Below are 20,009 nucleotides of genomic sequence, written 5' to 3'. Positions count from 1 at the left end.
ATTTCTCACACTGGGTGACAGAGCGATTGCACAAACAATGGACACATCACATCCCTGAAACATTGTTCTGATATAAAACAGTGTGAAATAAGAACTGAGCATGGAAATGGAACGGAACCAGAAATCAGGACTTTAATCTATTAAAGTTGATCTTGAAATTCTACCATGCACGAACATTCCAAGAGAACGAACTCGATTCTGATCTCAAATCCAGGAACTTGAGCTGCTGTAAAATATAGCTGAGCCTGACGTGATTTGAACACACAACCTTCTGATCTGGAGTCAGACGCGCTACCGTTGCGCCACAAGCTCACAGGTAGAGGAAAGTCTTCCATTCCTGGCAGATTTACTTCCTGTTTAGATTCAGTGACAGAAATTAATTCAATCCTCATCTGACCTCCGCTCTGTCAAGGCCTGCCACCCGACCTGAACCCGACGGCACCCGACGACCTGTGTCGGGTCCGGGTCGTGTCGGGTCGCTCTTCCGGGTCTGGCTTTCGGGCTCGGATCAGGTCGGGCCAGGTTCGGGTCGGGCTGGGTCCAGGTCGGGCTGAGTCTGTGTCGGACACACACAGGAAGTATTACATTTAATTCTGCTGGGAAGTTGAGTTTAATAAGTGTCAAAAGTTGAAAAGCCAACCTAAGCTGGGAGTCCGGGTCATCAAGGAGGGAAGCTCTGAGTCTGCTCAGTGAGCAAGTGTGCATCTCTATGACGTCATTGAGCTCATGATGCTGCTTCCTGCAGATTCGGAATCGGGAGGTAGATAAAGTAAACATTCTGGTGGTCGGGTAAGGCTCGGGTTAGTTCGGGCGTGGGAATAAATGGAGATACTCAGGCCGGGTCGGGCTCGGGTCCAATGTGGTTCAGTCAGGTTCGGGTACGGGTTTTTTTCCCTGACCTGAGCAGGCCTTTACCGCTCTGTCAGTTCAGTGCCTGATTTAAAATACTTGGAGTTCTGTTTTACAGGGACTCGGCTGTTTAAGTGTTTCCCAGACCCACTACTCTGATTAATCAGACATTTTGCTGTTAACTGCTGCTGCTGCTTCAATTGAAATGTAAAAAAGAATTTCCAGTGACCTGCAACCAATGGACAAATACATTTCAGAAAGTTAAAGCTCATTCACCAATCCACAAATGTGTCTTTCTGCTTATATTTATAAACAACTCCTTCTCTCCACTATGAGAACTATACAATCACTACAGTTATTTGAAAGTTTGAATAAGATGTTCCAGTTCATCAATTTTAAAACTGCAGCAGGTATTTTCCAGAAAACTTCTCTGTTGGAACCTCAGTCCCATTTAGATTGAAAGTGGACAATTAATGTATTCAATTGTTCATTGTGGACAGGTATCTGACTGAGAATAAATCTCATTAACTTTCAATGAGGTGGCAATATTTCTGTGCTCCCATTTTACACAGTCTGTCCTGTTCATGCACCATGTTTTTATTCTCCTCTCCCATTCTCCAAGGGATACAGATTACAAGCATCATCAATCTCGCTGTTGAAAAGCATTGGAAGAATCTGGTCACACAGGTATTGAAACATTCATTTTCTGCCATTTTACAAGTTGGTTGCTTTAAACACAGTACGATGTACAATCATCTTGAAAAGAGATTCTCTTCAATATCCAATACAAACTGAATTACAAACCTGACAGACAAACACAGGAGAACAAGTGACAATGAACACAAACCTCATGGTGCTCATTTTCAGATTTATTGCAGTCATCCGACAAAACAAGTGAAAGAATATTACAGTGAAATGATTTGGAAAGTAGGTGTGACTTTTGTTGGTGCCTTTCTTTGCTCTGTTGGTGAAACTTTCTTGCACCTGACTCCTGTTCATGTCTCTGCTTCCTCTATTGAATGAGGAAGGAGGTATTTGATCAGAAATCAACTGGATTGTGTACCTTTGAGAGGGGATTTATGCACCATCAGGGCTGGAAACAGGAGTGAGTGAAAGACACTGTGTGGAGTTTGATTTTGTACAGAGGGAGAGCAAATCTAACAGGACTGTGAGATATTGGCCTGGATTTTACAGCCCCAATAGCGGTGAACTCTGAGACTTTCACTGCTATTGAGGGTCTGAACAGCACTGCAACTGCCGGTACATGCACACACTAACACCAGCATCTGGAAGTTGTGGTGGTGAGAAATGTGCTTAGAAGGAGCCTCTGATCATAATCGCACCAGCCCACTCTTTAAAGTGACAGGGCCTTTAGTTCAGCAATTTGGGCTCATTGCCCACAATGTATCCTGATTTTTACCTGGGTTGGATTAAAGCCGGTACCAACAGGCTCAGGGCTGCTCGGGAAGGACTTTTCTGTTGACACAACATCTCCACTATTCCAGGAAGACACCGGCAGCAGCAGGGGCAACTTTCAGAGGGAGTTCAGACATTTTAAATGTTGTATTTTATTTCTTAATTGTATGTAAGTTTTTAGCATGGCCTTATCAGAGTTCTTAAATTTACATCTGACTTTTTATTAACAAGATTGAAGTGCTTTTAAAAGATCTCTAAATGTATATGACTTTTTATCAAGATTTACTTGGCTTCTTTGTGAAGACTCGAGTAAGATTGAAGTGACTTTTAAAAACTACATCTTATCCTTTAAAATCCTGCTTCCATGTAGATGGCGTTGGAAGATGACTTCAGAATAGCTTAGACTATCTTTCTGACAGGTACTGCAACAGCTTAAGACCTACTTTTCTGCAAAAGCTGGTTTATTACCTTCCGGGAGCAGAGAGGAGCGGAGCGGAGCAGACCTATATGTACCGATATGAGGAGAACGCCGAGAGCGGAGCCTCTAAATCCAATCCGAGGATCGAGGCACAGTCTCTTACCTTCCAGGAGTGGAGTGGAGCTCTTACAGTGTGCTGGAGTTTTGAAAAAAAAGAAGCCAACTGTGACGTCAGAGGAGAGCTGCAAGGTGATTGGTTGGTGAGTCACTGCTGTTAGTGTATTTAAATATCTTAAAGAAAAGGGCAAAGTTTTTTAGTTGAAAAAAAAACCTCTGCTGATAAGATGAGTACGACTAAAGTGTTTTTTTTATTCAGTGTAGCTGATGAAGGACTTTAGATTGTAGTGGGTAGAACAAGGCCCCTAGTGTCTGTAGTATTTTTTAATTAAGGGAGTAACTAATTAATCTAAGGGTAAGTCATCGCAGGAGAGCTCATCCCCGTGATATGCTCCTCCTGCGCTATGTGGGGATTCAGGAACCCTCCCAGTCTCCATGACGACCATGTGTGCAGGAAGTGTATCCTGCTGCAGCTACTGGCTACTCGCATTATGGAGCTGGAACTGCGGGTGGTTTCACCGTGGAGCGTCCGCGAAGCTGATGGCGTCATGGATAGCATGTTTAGTGAGGTGGTCGCACCGCAGGTAATGGATGCACAGGCAGAAAAGGGATGGGTGACCACCAGATGGAATAGTAGGAGCAGGCAGGTAGTGCAGGAGTCCCCTGTGGCCATCCCCCTCTCAAACAGATACACCGCTTTGGTTACTGTTGGGGGGAAGACCTCCCAGGGGAAAAGAGCAACAGCGCGGTCCGTGGCACCACGGAGGGCTCTGCTGCACAGCAGGGGAGGAAAAGGGGTGGAAGAGCTATTGTGATAGGGGATTCTATCAGAAGGGGTGCAGATAAGCGTTTCTGTGGCCGCAAACGAGACTCCAGGATGGTATGTTGCCTCCCTAATACGAGGGTCAAGGATGTTTCGGAGCAGCTGCAGGAAATTCTGAAAGGGGAGGGTGTGCAGCCAGAGATCGTGGTCCATATTGGTGCGAACGACATAGGCAGGAAGAGAGATGAGGTTCTGCAAAGTGAATATAGGGAGTTAGGAAGAAGGTTAAAGAGCAAGGCCTCTAAGGTTGTAATCTCAGGATTACTCCCTGTGACACGTGCTAGTGCGGGTAGGAATAGGAGGATTAGGCAAATGAATGCGTTGCTGAAGACTGGCGAAGGCGGGAGGGCTTCAGGTACTTGGATCATTGGGATCTCTTCTGGTGCAGAGGTGACCTGTACAAGAGGGACGGGTTGCATCTGAACTGGAAGGGGACCAATATCATTGTAGGGAGATTTTATAGTAATACACGGGAGGGTTTAAACTAGTCTTGCAGCGGGGGTGGGACCCAAAGTAGTAGTCTCTCCAATGAGATAGTTGAGGCAAATGGAGAGGTTAAAGCAAGCAAGTCCAGTAGGCAGGCCAGGCAGGGGCAGGACAGGGAGCGTGGAAGGTCTGGTAGGCTAAACTGCATTTACTTTAATGCAAGTATCCTGAGAGGTAAGGCATATGAACTCAGAGCATGGATCGGTACATGGGATTGTGATATTGTAGCTTTTATGGAAACGTGGTTGAGGGATGTGCAGGACTGGCAGCTCAATGTTCCGGGGTACCGATCCTTCCGGCGTGACAGAGGTGGAGGTAAGAGAGGAGGGGGAGTTGCACTATTGATTAGGGAGGACATCAGTACTTAGAGAGGATATCCCGGGGTGAATGTCCAGTGAGGCCATACTGGTAGAACTTAGAAATAATAAAAGGGTGATCCCTTTGATGGGATTATACTATAGGCCCCCCAATAGTCAGAGGGAAGTGGAGGAGCATATATGTAGGGATATCACATATAGGTATAGGAATTATAGGGTTGTAATCGTAGGTGATTTTAACTTCCCTAATATTGACAGGGACTGCCTTAGTGCGAAGGGCTCAGATGGGGAAGAATTTGTTAAGTGAATCCAGGATAGTTTTCTGAAGCAGCACGTGGATGGCCCGACGAGAGAAGGGGCTACACTCGACCTCCTCTTGGGAAATGAGGACGGGCAGGTGGTTGATGTGTCAATGGGGGAGCACTTTGGGACCAGTGACCATAACTCTATTAGCTTCAAGATAGTAATGAAAAAGAATAGGACTGGTCCTCAGGTTGAAGTCCTAAATTGGGGGAAGGCTAATTTCCATGGCTTCAGACAGGAACTCTCAAAAGTTGAATGGGATAGGCTGTTTACAGGGAAAGGGACGTCTGGCAAGTGGGAGGCTTTTAAAAGTGAGATAGGAAGAGTTCAGGGCCAGCATGTTCCTGTTAGATGGAAGGGCAAGGCTGGCAAGTTTAGGGAACCTCGGTTGACGAGGGATATTGAGGGTCTGGTCAGGACAAAGAAGGAGGCATACGTCAGGTATAGGCAGCTGGGATCGAGCGGGTCCCTCGAGAAGTATAGGGGATGTAGGAGTATACTTAAGAAGGAAATTAGGAGGGAGAAAAGGGGCCATGAGATTTCGCTGGCAGATAAGATAAAGGAGAATCCTAAAAGATTCTACAAGTATATTAAGTGTAAAAGGGTAGCTCGGGAGAGAGTATTTCCCCTTAAGGATCAGTGTGGCAATCTATGTGTGAAGCCACGCGAAATGGGCGAGGTCTTAAATGAATATTTCTCGTCTGTATTTACCGTGGAGAAGGTCATGGAAGCTAGTGAGTTCAAGGGAGGGAACAGCGATATCCTGCAGCATATCAACATTACAAAGGAGGAGGTGTTGGATGTTTTGAAGCGCATTAAGGTGGATAAATCCCCAGGGCCTGATCAGATGTATCCTAGGATGCTATGGGAAGCAAGGGAGGAGATTGCTGGGGCTCTGGCAGAGATTTTTGTATCATCGTTAGCCACGGGTGAGGTACCGGAAGACTGGAGGATAGCTAATTTGTTAATTAATAAATTAAATAACAAATCATGTCGCCTCTTTCTCTTCTAAACTCTGGCGGAGACAAGCCTAGCTTGTCCAATCTTTCCTCGTAAGACAGCCCACCCATTCCATGTATTAGTCCAGTAAAGTTTCTCTGTACTACCTTCAATGCATTTACATCCTTCCGCAAATAAAGAGACCAGTACTGTACTCAGTACTGCAGAAGAGGTCTCACCAATATCCTGTATAGCTAAAGCATAACCTCCCTACTATTGTATTCAATTCCCATGGTGATAAATGATAACATTGTATTAGCTTTCCTAATTTCGTGCTGGACCTGCATACTAACCTTTTGCAATTCATGCTCCAGGACACCCAGATCCCTCTGCATCTCAGAGCTCTGCAATCTCTCACCATTTCGATAATATGCTTTTTTATTCTTCCTGCCATAGTGGACAATTTCCCACTTTCCCACATTATACTCCATTTGCCAGGTCTTTGCCCAATCACTTAACCTATCTATATCCTTTGTAGCCCCCTTATGTCCTCTTCACAACCTACTTTCCTACCTATCTATGTGATCAGCAAATTTCGCAACAATACCTTCTGTCCCTTCATCTAAGTAATTTATATAAATTGTAAAAAGTTGAGGCCCCAGCGCAGATCCCTGTGGCACACCACTCGTTACTTCTTGCCAACCAGAAAATGACCCATTTATGCTGACTCTCTGTTTCCTGTCAGCTAGCCAATCTTCTATCCATGCCAATATGTTACCCCCGAGACCATGAGCTTTTATTTTCTGCAATAACCTTTGATATGGCACCTTATCCTTCTGGAAATCGAAATACAATACATCCACTGGTTTCCCTTTATCCACAGCACATGTAACTCCCTCAAAGAACTCCAATAAATTGGTTAAACATGATTTCCCTTTCAAAAAACCATGTTGACACTGCCTGATTGCCTTAATTTTTTTCTAAATGCCCTGCTATAACATCCTCTGTAATAGCTCCAAACATTTTTCCTAAGACAAATGTTAAGTTAACTGGCCTGTCGTTTCCTGCTTTCTGTCTCCGTCCCTTTTTGAATAAATGAGTTACATTCACTCTTTTCCAATCGAACGGAACCTTCCCGAATCTAGGGAATTTTGGAATATTAAAACCAGCGCATCAACTATCTCACTAGCCAATTCAGGACCTGGCGACTTGTCAACCCGCAGCTCCAACAATTTGTTTCGTACCACTTCCCTGGTGATTGTAATTTTCTTGAGTTCCTCCATCCCTTCAATTTCCTGATATACGGCTAATACTGGGATGTTATTTGTATCCTCAATAGTGAAGACTGATGCAAAGTATCTGTTCAATTCATCTGCCATCTCTTAATTATCCATTATTAATTCCCCAGACACACTTTCTATAGGACCAACAGTCGCATTGTTAACTCTTTTCTTTTAAAAATATCTATCGAACGTCTTACTAGTTGTCTTGAAATTTCTTGCGAGCTTTCTCTCATACTCTAATTTTACCTTCCTTATCAATCTTTTACTAATTCTTTGCTGTTTTTTTATATTCTGTCCAATCTTCTGACCTGCCTCCCACCTTTGCACAATTATAGGCTTTTTCTTTAAGTTTGATAGCATCTTTAACTGTTTTCGTGAACCATGGATGGTGAGTCCCACCTTTGGAACTTTTCTTTCTCGTTGAAATGTAACTATTCTGTGTATTCTGAAATATCCCCTTAAATGTCTGCCACTGCATCTCTATTGACTGATCCCTTAACCTAATTTGCCAGTTCACTTTAGCTAGCTCTGCTTTCATGACCTTATAATCGCCCTTATTTAAATATAAAATACTAGTCTGGGACCCACTCTCCTCTCCCTCAAACTGAATGTAAAATTCAATCATATTATAATCGCTACTACCTAGGGGCACCTTAACTATGAGGTCATTAATTAATCCTATCTCGTTGCACAATGCCAGGTCTAGTATAGCCTGCTCTCTGGTTGGCTCCAGAATGTATTGTTCCAAGAAATTATCCCCCAAACATTCTATGTACTCCTCATCTAGGCTACCTCTGCCCATCTGAATTTTCCAGTCTATTTGTAGATTAAAATCCCCCATAATTATCACAGTACCTTTCTGACAAGCTGCCATTATTTCTTCCTTTATATCCCATCCGACAGTGTGGTTAATGTTAGGTGGCCTGTACACCGCTCCCACAAGTGACTTCTTGCCTTTATGATCTCTCATTTGTACCCAAACTGCTTCTGCATCCTGATCTCCAGAACTCAGGTCATCCCTCTCTATTACGCTAATACCATCATTAATTAACAGAGCTACCCCGCCACCTTTTCCTAGCTTCCTGTCCTTCCAAAATGCCATGTCACCTCCAATGTTTACATCCCAATCTATGTCGCCCTGCAGCCATGTCTCTGTTATGACTATCAGATCGTACTTATTTATTCTATTTGTGCTCTCAGTTCATCTGTTTTGTTTCGAATGCTCCATGCATTCAGATACAGAGCATTTAGTTTTGTCATTTTATTATTTTTGTCACTTCTAGCCTTATCTGTCGATTTACTCTTAGATTTGTACATTCTGTCCCTTCCTGTCACAGTCTGTTTATCATTTCCCATATTTATACCTTTCTCTCTTGCCTTGTCTCTCCTCCTTGATTCACCATATCTTCCCAAATTTGATCCCTTGCCCCCACTATTCAGTTTAAAACCGTCTCTACTTCCCTAGTTATGTGGCTCGCTAGACCACCGGCACCAGCACGGTTCAGGTGTAGACCGTCCCAACGGTACAGCCACCTCTTTCCCCAGTACTGGTGCCAATGCCCCACGAACCAGAACCCACTACTACCACACCAGTCTTTCAGCCGCACATTACTTTCTCTAATCTTATTTGTCCTATGCCAATTTGCACATGGCTCAGATAATAATCCAGAGATGATTAACTTTGAGGTTCTGCTTCTTAATTTGGTGCCTAGTTCCTCATACTGACTTTGCAGAACCTCTATCCTTGTCCTGCCTATGTCGTTGGTACCGACATGGACCACGACGACTGGATCCTCCCCCTCCCATAAGGTGGAGTCAATCCACCTTACTATACTGTCCCCTACTACCACGACATTCCTTTTTTCTCCCTCTTTGAGCCGCAAACACTTACTGCAGACGTGTTTGCCCTGGATCACACTGGCATCCAGCAGCTCCCACATGCTGCAGCTGTGACACATCACCTGTCCTGTCATCCTTAACGTGTTTCAATTAACTACTTAAATATTTTATTCAATTATTCATTTTACTGTATATTTTATTAAACTTAACACTAGTTTGTTTACTATTTTAAACGTTAGGACTAAAATGGACCTTAATCACTTACCAGATGCGCATCAAGCAGGTCGGTTCTTCCAAACAAATCAACTACCTGCTTGCCTGTGATGTCACAGCTTCCCAGATCCTCACCAAACGGCTCCTTCCACTGCACTGAAGAAAGAACCAAATCCTGTCAACTCACCCCAGCGGCTCTCTGTTTCCCTGCTCTCACTCTCCATTGTGATGTCACTCCTCAATTTTTTTCCCCTGCTCTGCTCCTCTCTCTCTCTGTCTCCGAGTCTGTGCTTTTGGCGCATTTTTTCATTCGTTGTTCCGTTGTGCTCCTCTGTTTCTGGTCCAAAATCTGACTCTGTTGGGATTTGAACCCACAATCTTTGAATATCTTCTTGGTTATTATTTAGAAGTCCAACACGCTATCCATAGCGCCACAGAGCCTCACACATTTGTATTGACATCACTAAGGCCTTTGATCTTGTCAGCAGAGACGGACTCTTCAAACTGCAATGGAAGATAGGCTGCCCTCCTGACCTCTTGGGCATCATCTCTTCTTTCCACGAGAACATGCATACTTCCATCAGTTACAATGGAGCAACATCAGACGCTTTCAAGATCAGCAGTGGGGCAAAGCAGGGCTGCACGCTGGCGCCAGCTCTCTTAGGAACGGAGGAACATAGGAGTAGGCCATTCAGCCCGTCGAGCCTGCTCTGCCATTCAATTCGATCATGGCTGATCATCTACCTCAAAGCCCCTTTCCCATGCTATCCCCATATCCCTTGATGTCATAAGTATCAAGATTTCTATCAATTTCTGTCTTGAACATGCTCAATGATTGAGCTGCCACAGCCCTCTGGGGCACAGTATACCAATGATTCACCACCGTCTGAGTGAAGAAATTCCACCATCTCAGTTTTAAATGGCCTACTCCTTATTCTGAGACGATGTCCTTTGGTTATAGACTCACCAACCAGGGCAAACATCCTGTCTGCATCCACACTGTCACGCTCTGTAAGAATTTTGTCAGTTTCAATCAGATCACCTCTCATTCTTCGAAACTTTAAGGAATACAGGCCCAGTTTCCTCATAAGACAATCCCACCATCCCAGGGATTAGTCTGGTGACATAAAAACAAGAAATGCTGGAACCACTCAGCAGGTCTGGCAGCATCTGTGAAAAGAGAAGCAGAGTTAACGTTTCAGGTCAGTGACCCTTCTTCGGAACTGACATATATTAGAAAAGTCACAGGTTATAAGCAAGTGAGGTGGGGGTGGGGCAAGAGATAACAAAGGAGAAGGTGTATTTTGGACCAGGCCACATAGCTGACCAAAAGGTCATGCAGCAAAGGCAAACAATATGTTAATGGTGTGTTAAAAGACAAAGCATTCGTACAGATTAGGTGTTAACGGACTGAATATTGAACAGCAGCAAGTACAAACCTGGAAAAAAACAGTAGGTAAGCAAACTGAACAAACTGAGATGAAATCAAATAAATACAAAAAAAAGATTAGTCTGTTGACCCTCTGTTTCACTCCCTCTTTGGCAAGTATTTCCTTCATAAGATGAGGTGACTAAACTGGACACAATACTCCAGTGCGGATTCACCAAGGCTCTATACAATTGCAGCAAGACATCTTTACTCCTGTACTCATGACCCCTCGTGTGGGTACAACATACCATTTGCCTTCCTAATTGATTGCTGCACCTGCACAAGAGCTTTTAGTGTCTCAGGAACAAGGACACCCAGGTCCCTTTGGACATCGACACTTCCCAACCTCTCACCATTTAAGAAATACTCTGTATTTCTGTTTATTCCACCAAAGTGGATAACTTCACACTTATTCACATTATATTCCATGTTCTTGCCCATTCACTTAGTTGCTCCAGGTCCCCTAGAAGCCTCTCTGCATCCTCCTCACAACTCACACTTCACCTAGCTTTGTGTCATCTGCAAACTTGGAAATATTACATTTAATCCCCACATCCAAATCATTTATATAGGTTGTTAACAGCTGTGGCTCCAACACTGATCCTTGCAGTACCCCAATAGTAACAGCCTGCCATCCTGAGGAGGACCCGTTATTCCTGCTCTCTGTTTTCGGTCTGTTAAACAATTCTCAATCCATCCCAGTATATTATCCCCAAGCCGATGTGCTCTAATTTTGTTTACTCACCTCCTGTGCGGGACCTTACCAAAGGAAAATGCAAATACCACACATCCACTGGTTCTCCTTTATCTGTTCTATAGGTAACATCCTCAAAAAACTCAAGAGGTTTTTCAAACCTGTTTTCCTTTTCATAAATCTATGTTGACTCTGCCCAATCATATCATCATTTTCGAACTGTCGAGTTATCACATCCTTTATAATTGGCATATTCTTCTCCATGCTGCTATTGTACGCTTTCAATGACTCAGATGGGGGTGTTCACCTGCACATCAGAGCTGACGACAAGCTGTTCAACTTGGCAAGACTGTGCGCCAAGACCAAAGTGGGTAAATTCCTAGTCTGTGAGTTGCTGTTTGCTGATGATGCTGTGCTGACATCCCATAATGAAGTTCAGTCACAGCAGCTTGCAGATCGGTTCTCCCTGGCCTGCAAAGAGTTTGGACTGACGATCAGCATCAGGAAGATGAAAGTTATGGGCCAGGACGTAGAGACTCCACTTTCCATCAACATCGACAACCTCACTTTGGAGGTTGTCAACAGCTTCACATACCTTCAATCAACAATCACCAGCAATCTGTCCCTTGATACTGAAATCAGCACCAGGATTGCCAATGCTGCAGCTGTCATGTCAAAGTTGAGAAGAAAAGTGTGAACCGACAGCAAACTGACCGAAAATACAAAGCTCCACGTGTACCAGGCTTGTGTTCTCAGCACCCTCCTTTATAGTAGAGAAGCATCAACAACTTATACAAGCCAAAAAAAGCGGCTGAACAGCTTCCACATCCACTGCCTCAGATGGATACTGGGCATCTCCTGGCAGGACAGAGTGACGAATGCGGAAGTACACCAGCGTGCAGGGATCCGCAGCATGTTTGCCCTCTTGAGTCAGTGGTGACTCTGTTGACTGGGCCAAATGGATGACGGTCACATTGCCAAATATATGCTCTATGGTGAGCTTGCTATCAGCACGAGACCAACAGGTCAGGGAAAAAAATCAAGTCCTTTGGAGAGGTTTGAGTTAATTAAGGAGAGTTGGCATGGATTTATAAATGGGAGTTCATGCTTGACGAATCTAACTGCATTTGTTGATAAACTATCTGAGGATACTGATGAAGGGAATGCAGTGGATGTTGTTTATATGGATGTTACGAAAGCATTATATAAAGTACCATATAAAAGGGTGGTTAACAAAATTGAGGTTAATGGATTAGGAGGGTCAGTGTCCATTTGGATAGTAAATTGTTTTAAAGACTAAAAACAGCGAGTCATATTAAATGGTTGTTGGTCAGACCGGAGGATAGTCGACAGTGGTGTTCCCCAAGGGTCAGTGCGAGAACCACTGCCTTTTTTTGCTAAAGGTAAGTGACTTGGATCTTGGAATACAGAGTAGAATCTCAAAATATGCCGATGACACCAAACTTGGAGGAGTGGCAAACAGTGAGGATGATATGAACTGCCTGCAACAGGACAGTGATGGGCTAGCAGAATGGGCAGACAGGTGGCAGATGGAATTTAATAGTGACAAGTGTGAGGTGATGTATTTTGGCAGAAGGAATTGGGAGAGGCAATATATACGTAATGGCACAGTTCCAAAGAGTGTGGTGGAATAGAGGGACTTGGGGTTCATGTGCACCGATCTTTGAAGGTGGCAAGACATATTGCGAGAGTGGTTAGCAAAGCATAAGCGATCTTGGGCTTTATAAATAGAGGCATTGAGTACAAAAGCATGGAAGTTATGCTGAACCATTATAAAACTCTGGTTAGGCCCCAATTGGAGTGTTGCTTCCAGTTCTGCTCAGCAGACTTTGGAAAGAATGTGAGGGTCCTTGAGAGGACGCAGAGGCGATTTACCAGAATGGATCCAGGGATGGGGGATTTTAGTTACAAGGTTAGGTTGGAAAAGCTAGAGCTGTTCTGCCTATATCAAAGGAGAGTGAGGGGAGAATTGATTGATGTGTTTTCGGCTATGACAGTTTTAAATAAGTTGGCAAGGAAATATTGTTCCCGTTAACTATTGGTACAAGGACTAGGGGACACAGATTGAAGGTTTTGGACAGGAGATACAGGGGGAATGTGCGGAAGAACTTTTTTACACAGTGATTGGTGATGATCTGTAACTCGCTGCCCATGAGGGCGGTGGAAATGGAGACAATCGATGATTACAAAAGGAATTTGAAAGGGCACTTGAAGGAAATAATTTTACAGGGCAATGGGGATCGAACAGACAAGTAATAACTCGTCTCCACTCCTAGTATTTCTAAATCCCACACATTCACCATAATGTGAACAATTACTTCCTGTTGTGTCTCTCTCAGATTTGTAAACTTCACTGTATTGGAGTGAAGTGACATCTACCGGCAAGAATCAAGAACTGCCGTGATGAGATCAGCCATGATTGTATTGACTGGCAGAGCAGGCTCGAGTGGCTGAATTGCCAAATCCTGCTCCTAGTTCTTATGTTCATAGAATCATACAGCACAGAAGGAGGCCATTCGGCCCCATTGTGCCTCTGCTGACTCTCTAACAAAAGGATGCAATTAGTCCAACCCCCTGCCTATTTCCCCATAATCCTGGAGAATTTCACTTTGAAATATTTGTCCAATTCCTTTATGAAAGTTATAATTGAATCTGTTTCCACCACCCTCCCAGGCAATTCATTCCAAATCCGAATCAGTTACTGGGTAAAAAGATCTCTCCTCACCTCCCCTTGACATTTTTGGCCAATTATTTTAAATCTGTGTCCTCTGGTTACAGACCCCCAGGACATTGGAAACAGTTTTCCCTCTCTACCCTATGAAAATCCTTCATGATTCTGAACATCTCTATTAAATCTTCCCTTAACCTTCTCTACCCTGAAGAGAACAATCCCAGCTTCACCAGATACCCCGCATCTCTGGGATCATTCTAGTAAATCCCCTCTGAATTGTCTCAGAAGCTTTGATGTCCTTTCTAAATCCTGGTGCCCAGAACTGGACACATTACTCGAGCTGAGATCGAGCCAGCGTCGCCCACATCCCACGAACGAATAAAAAAACGCTCCCTAACCAGTCCCCAATTCTTAAGCAATTAAAGACGCTCCCTGACCAGTTCCCAAATCTTATTCATTTAGAGACGCTCCCTGACCAGTACCCAAATTTTATTCATTTAGAGACGCACCCTGCCCAGTCCCCAATTCATATCCATTTACAGACGCGGTTTCGGGAAGCCTCACCGCGAAAAGCTTCACCGCCACCATCCGCAGAGATACAGATGGGATTGTTCCATCTTATTGTGGCCCTAAGGCCCTGATCCAGCTGTGTGAGCCCGCAAAGGGCGCGGTCTTCTCGCACTTTGTGAATATCCCACTCCAACTCCGAACCCGCAGCTCCAGCTGCTGACAGAGCTGTCTCTACTGCGCCTGCGCGCCCCGCTCCGAGAACAGATAGGGCGGATTCTAGGCCGCTGCGCATTCTGGGAACCATACCTGTCATTAATGCTATTCTTCCAGCTGATCGGTTTTATTACGTACATTTCATGACCTGGTATCGTCGTGAGTGTTTTCGTTTGTACCTGTCAATGCCTGGGAGGATAGAGTTAGCTTCACTTTGTAGCCATGAGTTTCTGGTGTGAGAAAGTGGTGTTTAACTCAGTATATTTCAGTTTTTGGTCTGTGACTGTGGGTATTATTCAGTACCTGTTTGTTTCTGCTATTGCTATGTGAGTTTCACCACATATCTTTCAACAACTTGGATGTGAGCATCAGCTTTTGTCCAGATCTATCAGTTTCTGAGAAGTGAGAAAGGGTTTGATTCTATCCCTTTCAGTTTCTGTTACATGCATGTGTCTTTAATCAGCACCTCCTCTGAGTGTGTCTTCTTCTCTGTACTTGTCGGTGAGTATGTGTTTTGCTTTGTATCTCTCAGTCTTTGAAGTGTGAGCCTGGGTTTGTACCTAATTTTCTTTGTGCCTTGTAGCTGGGATATGAAAGAAAGATTTTTACACGTTACCTGCTAACTGCTGCTAAGTGACTGTGGGTTTTACACTGTATCTGTCAATTTCTTGTCTGGTAATGCGAAATTTACTCTGCACCTGTCAGTTTCTAGTCCAGGACTGATTGGTTTTACTCTGTCCCTAGCATTCGCTGGTATGTTAGTGTGGGGTTTACATTGTACCTGTCAGTTTCTTGTATGTGAGTGTTGATTTCACTCTGAAAAGAATCATAGATCATAGAATAGTTACAGAACAAAAGGAATCCATTCAGCTCATTGTGCTTGTGCTGTTTCGCTGCACGAGCAACTCAGCTCATGCCACAGACTCATGTATTCCATGAAAACATGCAATTTTTTTCACTTCAGATAATTATCTTATACCATTTTGAAAGCCATGGTTGAATCAGCCTCCATCACACTCTCAAGCAGTGCATATCAGATCTTAACCACTCGCTGTGCAAAAGAAGTTTTTCCTCATGTTGCCTTTGGTTATTTTGCCATTCACCTTAAATCGGTGTCCTCTGGTTGCAGAGCCGTGAATAATATTCCCCATTGCTTTCTCAGCACTAATGAATTGTGAAGCGGGAGACAGCCAGAAGTTCCACTGAGCCGCACTGACCCTGAGCTGGGAATGAAATGAGATGAAGTTCAATCTTTCACAGCGAGATGCTGCAGAGAGATAAGAGTCCCGAATCAAAGTGAGACTTTCTCATACTTTTGCTGAATTACATTTCAAACACTCCTTGTACTCTCTGCTAATGAAGCCTTAAAAAAGGGAAAAACAAAATGGCACTCCAACTCCCCACCTTGAAAGTAAAAGTTTAATGTTCGACTGACTGAACTGTCACTTCTACTCGGTCTCTTATTGGATGGATGCAACTGTATTCTTCAACGCAGGGGTGGCATTCAAAACCTCCCATGAGTCCACATGTCAGACTGAGTTCCATGTTGTAGACTCAAGCAAAGGAAATCTTCTCAGTTACAAAACTATCAGTGAGTTGAAGCTCATTACGATCATCATCATCAGAGGTCAGAACTACCTGGTGAAAGAAAACACCCTGAAGAAGTATCCACAATTATTCAAAGGCATCAACACAGTGTAAAACAAGAAAATCAATGAGTCAATGCAAGCCAAACAACAGAAATGGGAAAGGTTTCCTTTCCATACCAGAACCCAGTTCTGTTGTTTTTTGAAGCCAGGCTTCAGTTAAAGTTACAACTTTATATTCCCACTTGGCTCTCTGTACATTTCATTCATTCCAATTTTGTCGACAAGCTCTTTGAATCCAGCCCTCTGGTCCTCAAGCAGGCTCCATATGGAAATCAATTCCGCCTTCTGCAAGGCTGAAAACAATCAATGACCTTAAACTAAAAATGCCAAAGAAGAAGGGCTTGTCCAGGATTAGAACCCAGGATCTCTCACACATTAATTAATCACTCACCCTAAGCAAGAATCATACCCCTAGATCAACATGCCACTGATATCAGAACTTTCTTTTAGCTCCTGTGGAATTTCACTGGCAGCCAAAGCCGATCATCCATTTTTTTTCAGAGCAAAGCAACATCCTGCAAATTCTGAAATAAAAACAGAAAGTATTGGAAATGTTCAGAAACTCTGGCAGCATCTGTGGAGAGAGAAACAGAGTTAACCTTTCAGGGCACTCACCTTTTGTTTCAGCCATCCATTCAGACTGCTTCTGTCCATCCAATCTCACTTTCTATTCTATCCACGTTCTAACCATTCACTGCGTTACTACATTTTTCATGAATTCCACATTTCTTTTATTAATGACAATTTTATATTTCTGGCCTTTGCTTTGGACTCCACCACAAGTGGAATCATGTCTCCATCAACCCAATCAAACCCCTTCACTATTTCCTCACATTGCACTGTTTCCTTCACCCTGACAGACCATGGAGTTTCTGCTGCTTGATTGCAGTTCTTGCTTCCTGCCAGTAGATGTCACCTCACTCCAGTACAGTGAAGTTGCAAATCTGAGAGCACACAACAAGAAGTAACTGTTCACGTGACAGTGAACAGGTCTCTCTATTCCTGCACACTCTTTAGAACTGTGCCATTAAATATATATTGCCTCTCCCTATTCCTTCTGCTAAAATGCATCACCTCACACTAGTAACTATTAAAATCCATCTGCACCTGTCTGCCCATTCTGCTAGCCTATCACTGTCTTGTTGCAGGTGGTTCATTTCATCCTCACTGTTTGCCACTTCTCCAAGTTTGGTGTTATCGGCATATTTTGAGATTCTACTCTATATTCCAAGATCCAAGTCATTTATCTGTAGCAAATAAAAAGCAGTGGTTCCAGCAGTGACCCTTGGGGAACAGCACTGTCGACAACCTTCCAGTCTGAGAATGAACCATTTATTACGACTTGCTGTTTTCTGTCCTTAAGCCAATTTTCTATCCAATTGGACACTGACCCTCCTATTCCATGAACCTCAATGTTGTTAATCACCCTTTTATGTGTCGTTTCTTAAAATCCACATAAACAACATCCACTGCATGCCCTTCATAAACCTTCTCTGTTAGTTCATCAAAACATGCAGTTAGATTAGTCAAGCATGAACTCCCATGTATAAATCCATGCTCACACTCCTTAATTAACTCACACCTCTCCAAGTGACTGTTGATTTTTTCCCTGATTGTTCTTTCTAAAACCTTACCCACCACTGCTGTTAATCTAACTGGCCTGGAGTGAGCCGGACTGTCCTTACACCCTTTCTTGAATAAGGGTGTCACATTTGCCACTGTTTAATCCTCTGACACCTCCGCCTTATCCAGGGAAGATTGGAAGATTATAGCAAGCCTTTCTGTTATCTGCATCCACATTTCCTTTCGCAATCTGGGATGAAAGCCATCCGGATCAGGTAATTTATCTTCCTGAAGCATAACCAGCCTTTTCAGTACCTCCCTCTCTCAATTTGTACCCTCTCCATTGCCTCTACACTCTCCACTTCTACTGATATTTTGCCAAATTCCACTTCCGTACTGATCACTGATACAAGGCACTCATTAACTAGATTAACATTGCCCTGCAGCTCTAAGTATATATTACCCTCTTGGTCCCTAATGGGGCCCACTTCACCGCTTACTACCTGCTTATTATTTATATACTGCTCGAAGAATTTTGGGTTCCCTTTCATGTTGACTGCCATTCTCTTCTCATAGAAATAAAGAATAAGCTAAATATAGAAGATATAAATAATTCCTATCCTTGGGTGAGGTGGAATTTTTTTATGCTGTGAGTGGTAATGTCCTGACCCACCAGTGTGGTGGAAGCAGAGACAATCAATGATTTGAAAAGGAAATTGGATGGATACTTGAAGCAAAGGAACATGCAGGATGAAAGGGATCGAGCAGGTGAGTGAAACTGAGTAGCTGGCTCCGATAATTGCTGCAGTCACTGCGACCCCCCTTAATTTTGTACAAGGTGACAATGTTTGCATCACGCATGTTTTGAGCCCTTGTTGAGATGGACTATGGTGGGCTCACTGTCCAGTTCCTCCATGACAGGGAAAACTGGAATGGCACTGAGAGCTACTTCAATGACAATGTTCTCCGTTATGTAGAGTTCAAGGTAATGCTCCACTCACCTTTCCATCTGCTTGTTAGGTTCAGTGATGATCACCCCTGTCTTTGTCTTCAAAAGGTGCTGATTTAGTTACTACTGGGACCATTGCTTTCTTAATTCCTTCAGACATCCCTCTAGCATCCCCAGGTTCAGCAGCAGAGGTTTAACCAGTATTGATTGGTGCAGTGCTGAGCAGTCTGCAGAGACTTGTTTCTGGCAGCTCTGAGAGCATCTAGATGTTGTTTGCTGGAGACTTGTTTGTAGTTCATGAGGGCTCTCCTCTTAGTTGCAGTAACTGACTCCACTTCAGTCCGATAAGCGTCAAACCGGTCAGCATTCCTCCCATCTCTTTTCCCATACACAGCGAGTGCAGAGTTTTAGATGGTGGTGTGCAGATGATTCCACTTTGACATTGCACTGAGGCCTTGAGCATTGTTGTCTGAAAGAGCCTGATCGAGGATGTTGAGGAACTCCTGGGTCCTTTCTGGGTCAGTGAATCGGCAAGTGTTGATCAGAAGTCGACCTTACTTCATGGATGGATGAAGCTTCCTTGGCTGAAGCCTGACCTTGTTACACACCAGGGAGTTGTCTGTGTCACAGTCAGCGCTGTGATAGCTGCGAGTGATGAGGACACTGCTGAGGGTGGTATGTCTGGTGATGATAAGGTCTAGCTGGTGCCAATGGCATGATCTCGGACGTCTCCAGGACACCTTGTAGCACAGCTTGACCTGGAAGTAGCTGTTCATCACCCAGAATCCATGGTGACAGCATAGCTCCAGCAATCTCTGTCCATTTTCGTTCATCTTGCCGATCCCCTGGTGCTCTACGCACATTGGCAAAGCTGTGTAGTCAGTACCCAAGCTTGTGTTGAAGTCTCCTAGAAGGTACAGTCCCTCAGTGCTGGGAATTCTACTGATGGCAGTGTCAAGTGTCACATAGAATTGATCCTTGACATCTGGGGTGGAGGTGAGTGTCGGGACATAGATGCACGTGAGATTAACTGGGCCCGCGCTTGTTAACAAGTGAAGAGTAAGAAGTCTCTCTGAGCCTACTGTGGGTGGTTCACTCATCTCAAGTGGCGTGTATTTTACTGTGAAACCCACCCCATGCTCACGAGTTGCCTCTTGGGCTTTCCCCTGCCGGAAGAAGGTGTAGTGTTTCTCTTTGAGGGATCCACTTTGAACGAGTCTAGTTTCTTGCAGCACAGCAATGTCCACATTGAGCCTTGTGAGTTCCTTGTCAATTACAGCTGTCTTGTGTGTGTCATCAACCTGCAG

At 44.0% G+C, this 20,009-nt stretch overlaps 1 non-coding gene across 1 annotated transcript; it reads right to left on the bottom strand.

Moving 5' to 3' along the window:
- Window positions 1-240: 240 nt before the first annotated feature.
- Window positions 241-312, bottom strand: trnaw-cca (transfer RNA tryptophan (anticodon CCA)). The gene has a single exon. It is a non-coding gene; the product is annotated as a tRNA-Trp (tRNA).
- Between the last annotated feature and the right edge of the window lie 19,697 nt (window positions 313-20,009).

Source organism: Heterodontus francisci, unplaced genomic scaffold (assembly GCF_036365525.1).
Source record: "Heterodontus francisci isolate sHetFra1 unplaced genomic scaffold, sHetFra1.hap1 HAP1_SCAFFOLD_300, whole genome shotgun sequence".
In the NCBI taxonomy this organism is placed as follows: domain Eukaryota; kingdom Metazoa; phylum Chordata; class Chondrichthyes; order Heterodontiformes; family Heterodontidae; genus Heterodontus; species Heterodontus francisci.
The sequence above is the reverse complement of the archived record's forward strand: the minus strand, read 5'-3'. Positions and strand labels throughout refer to the sequence as shown.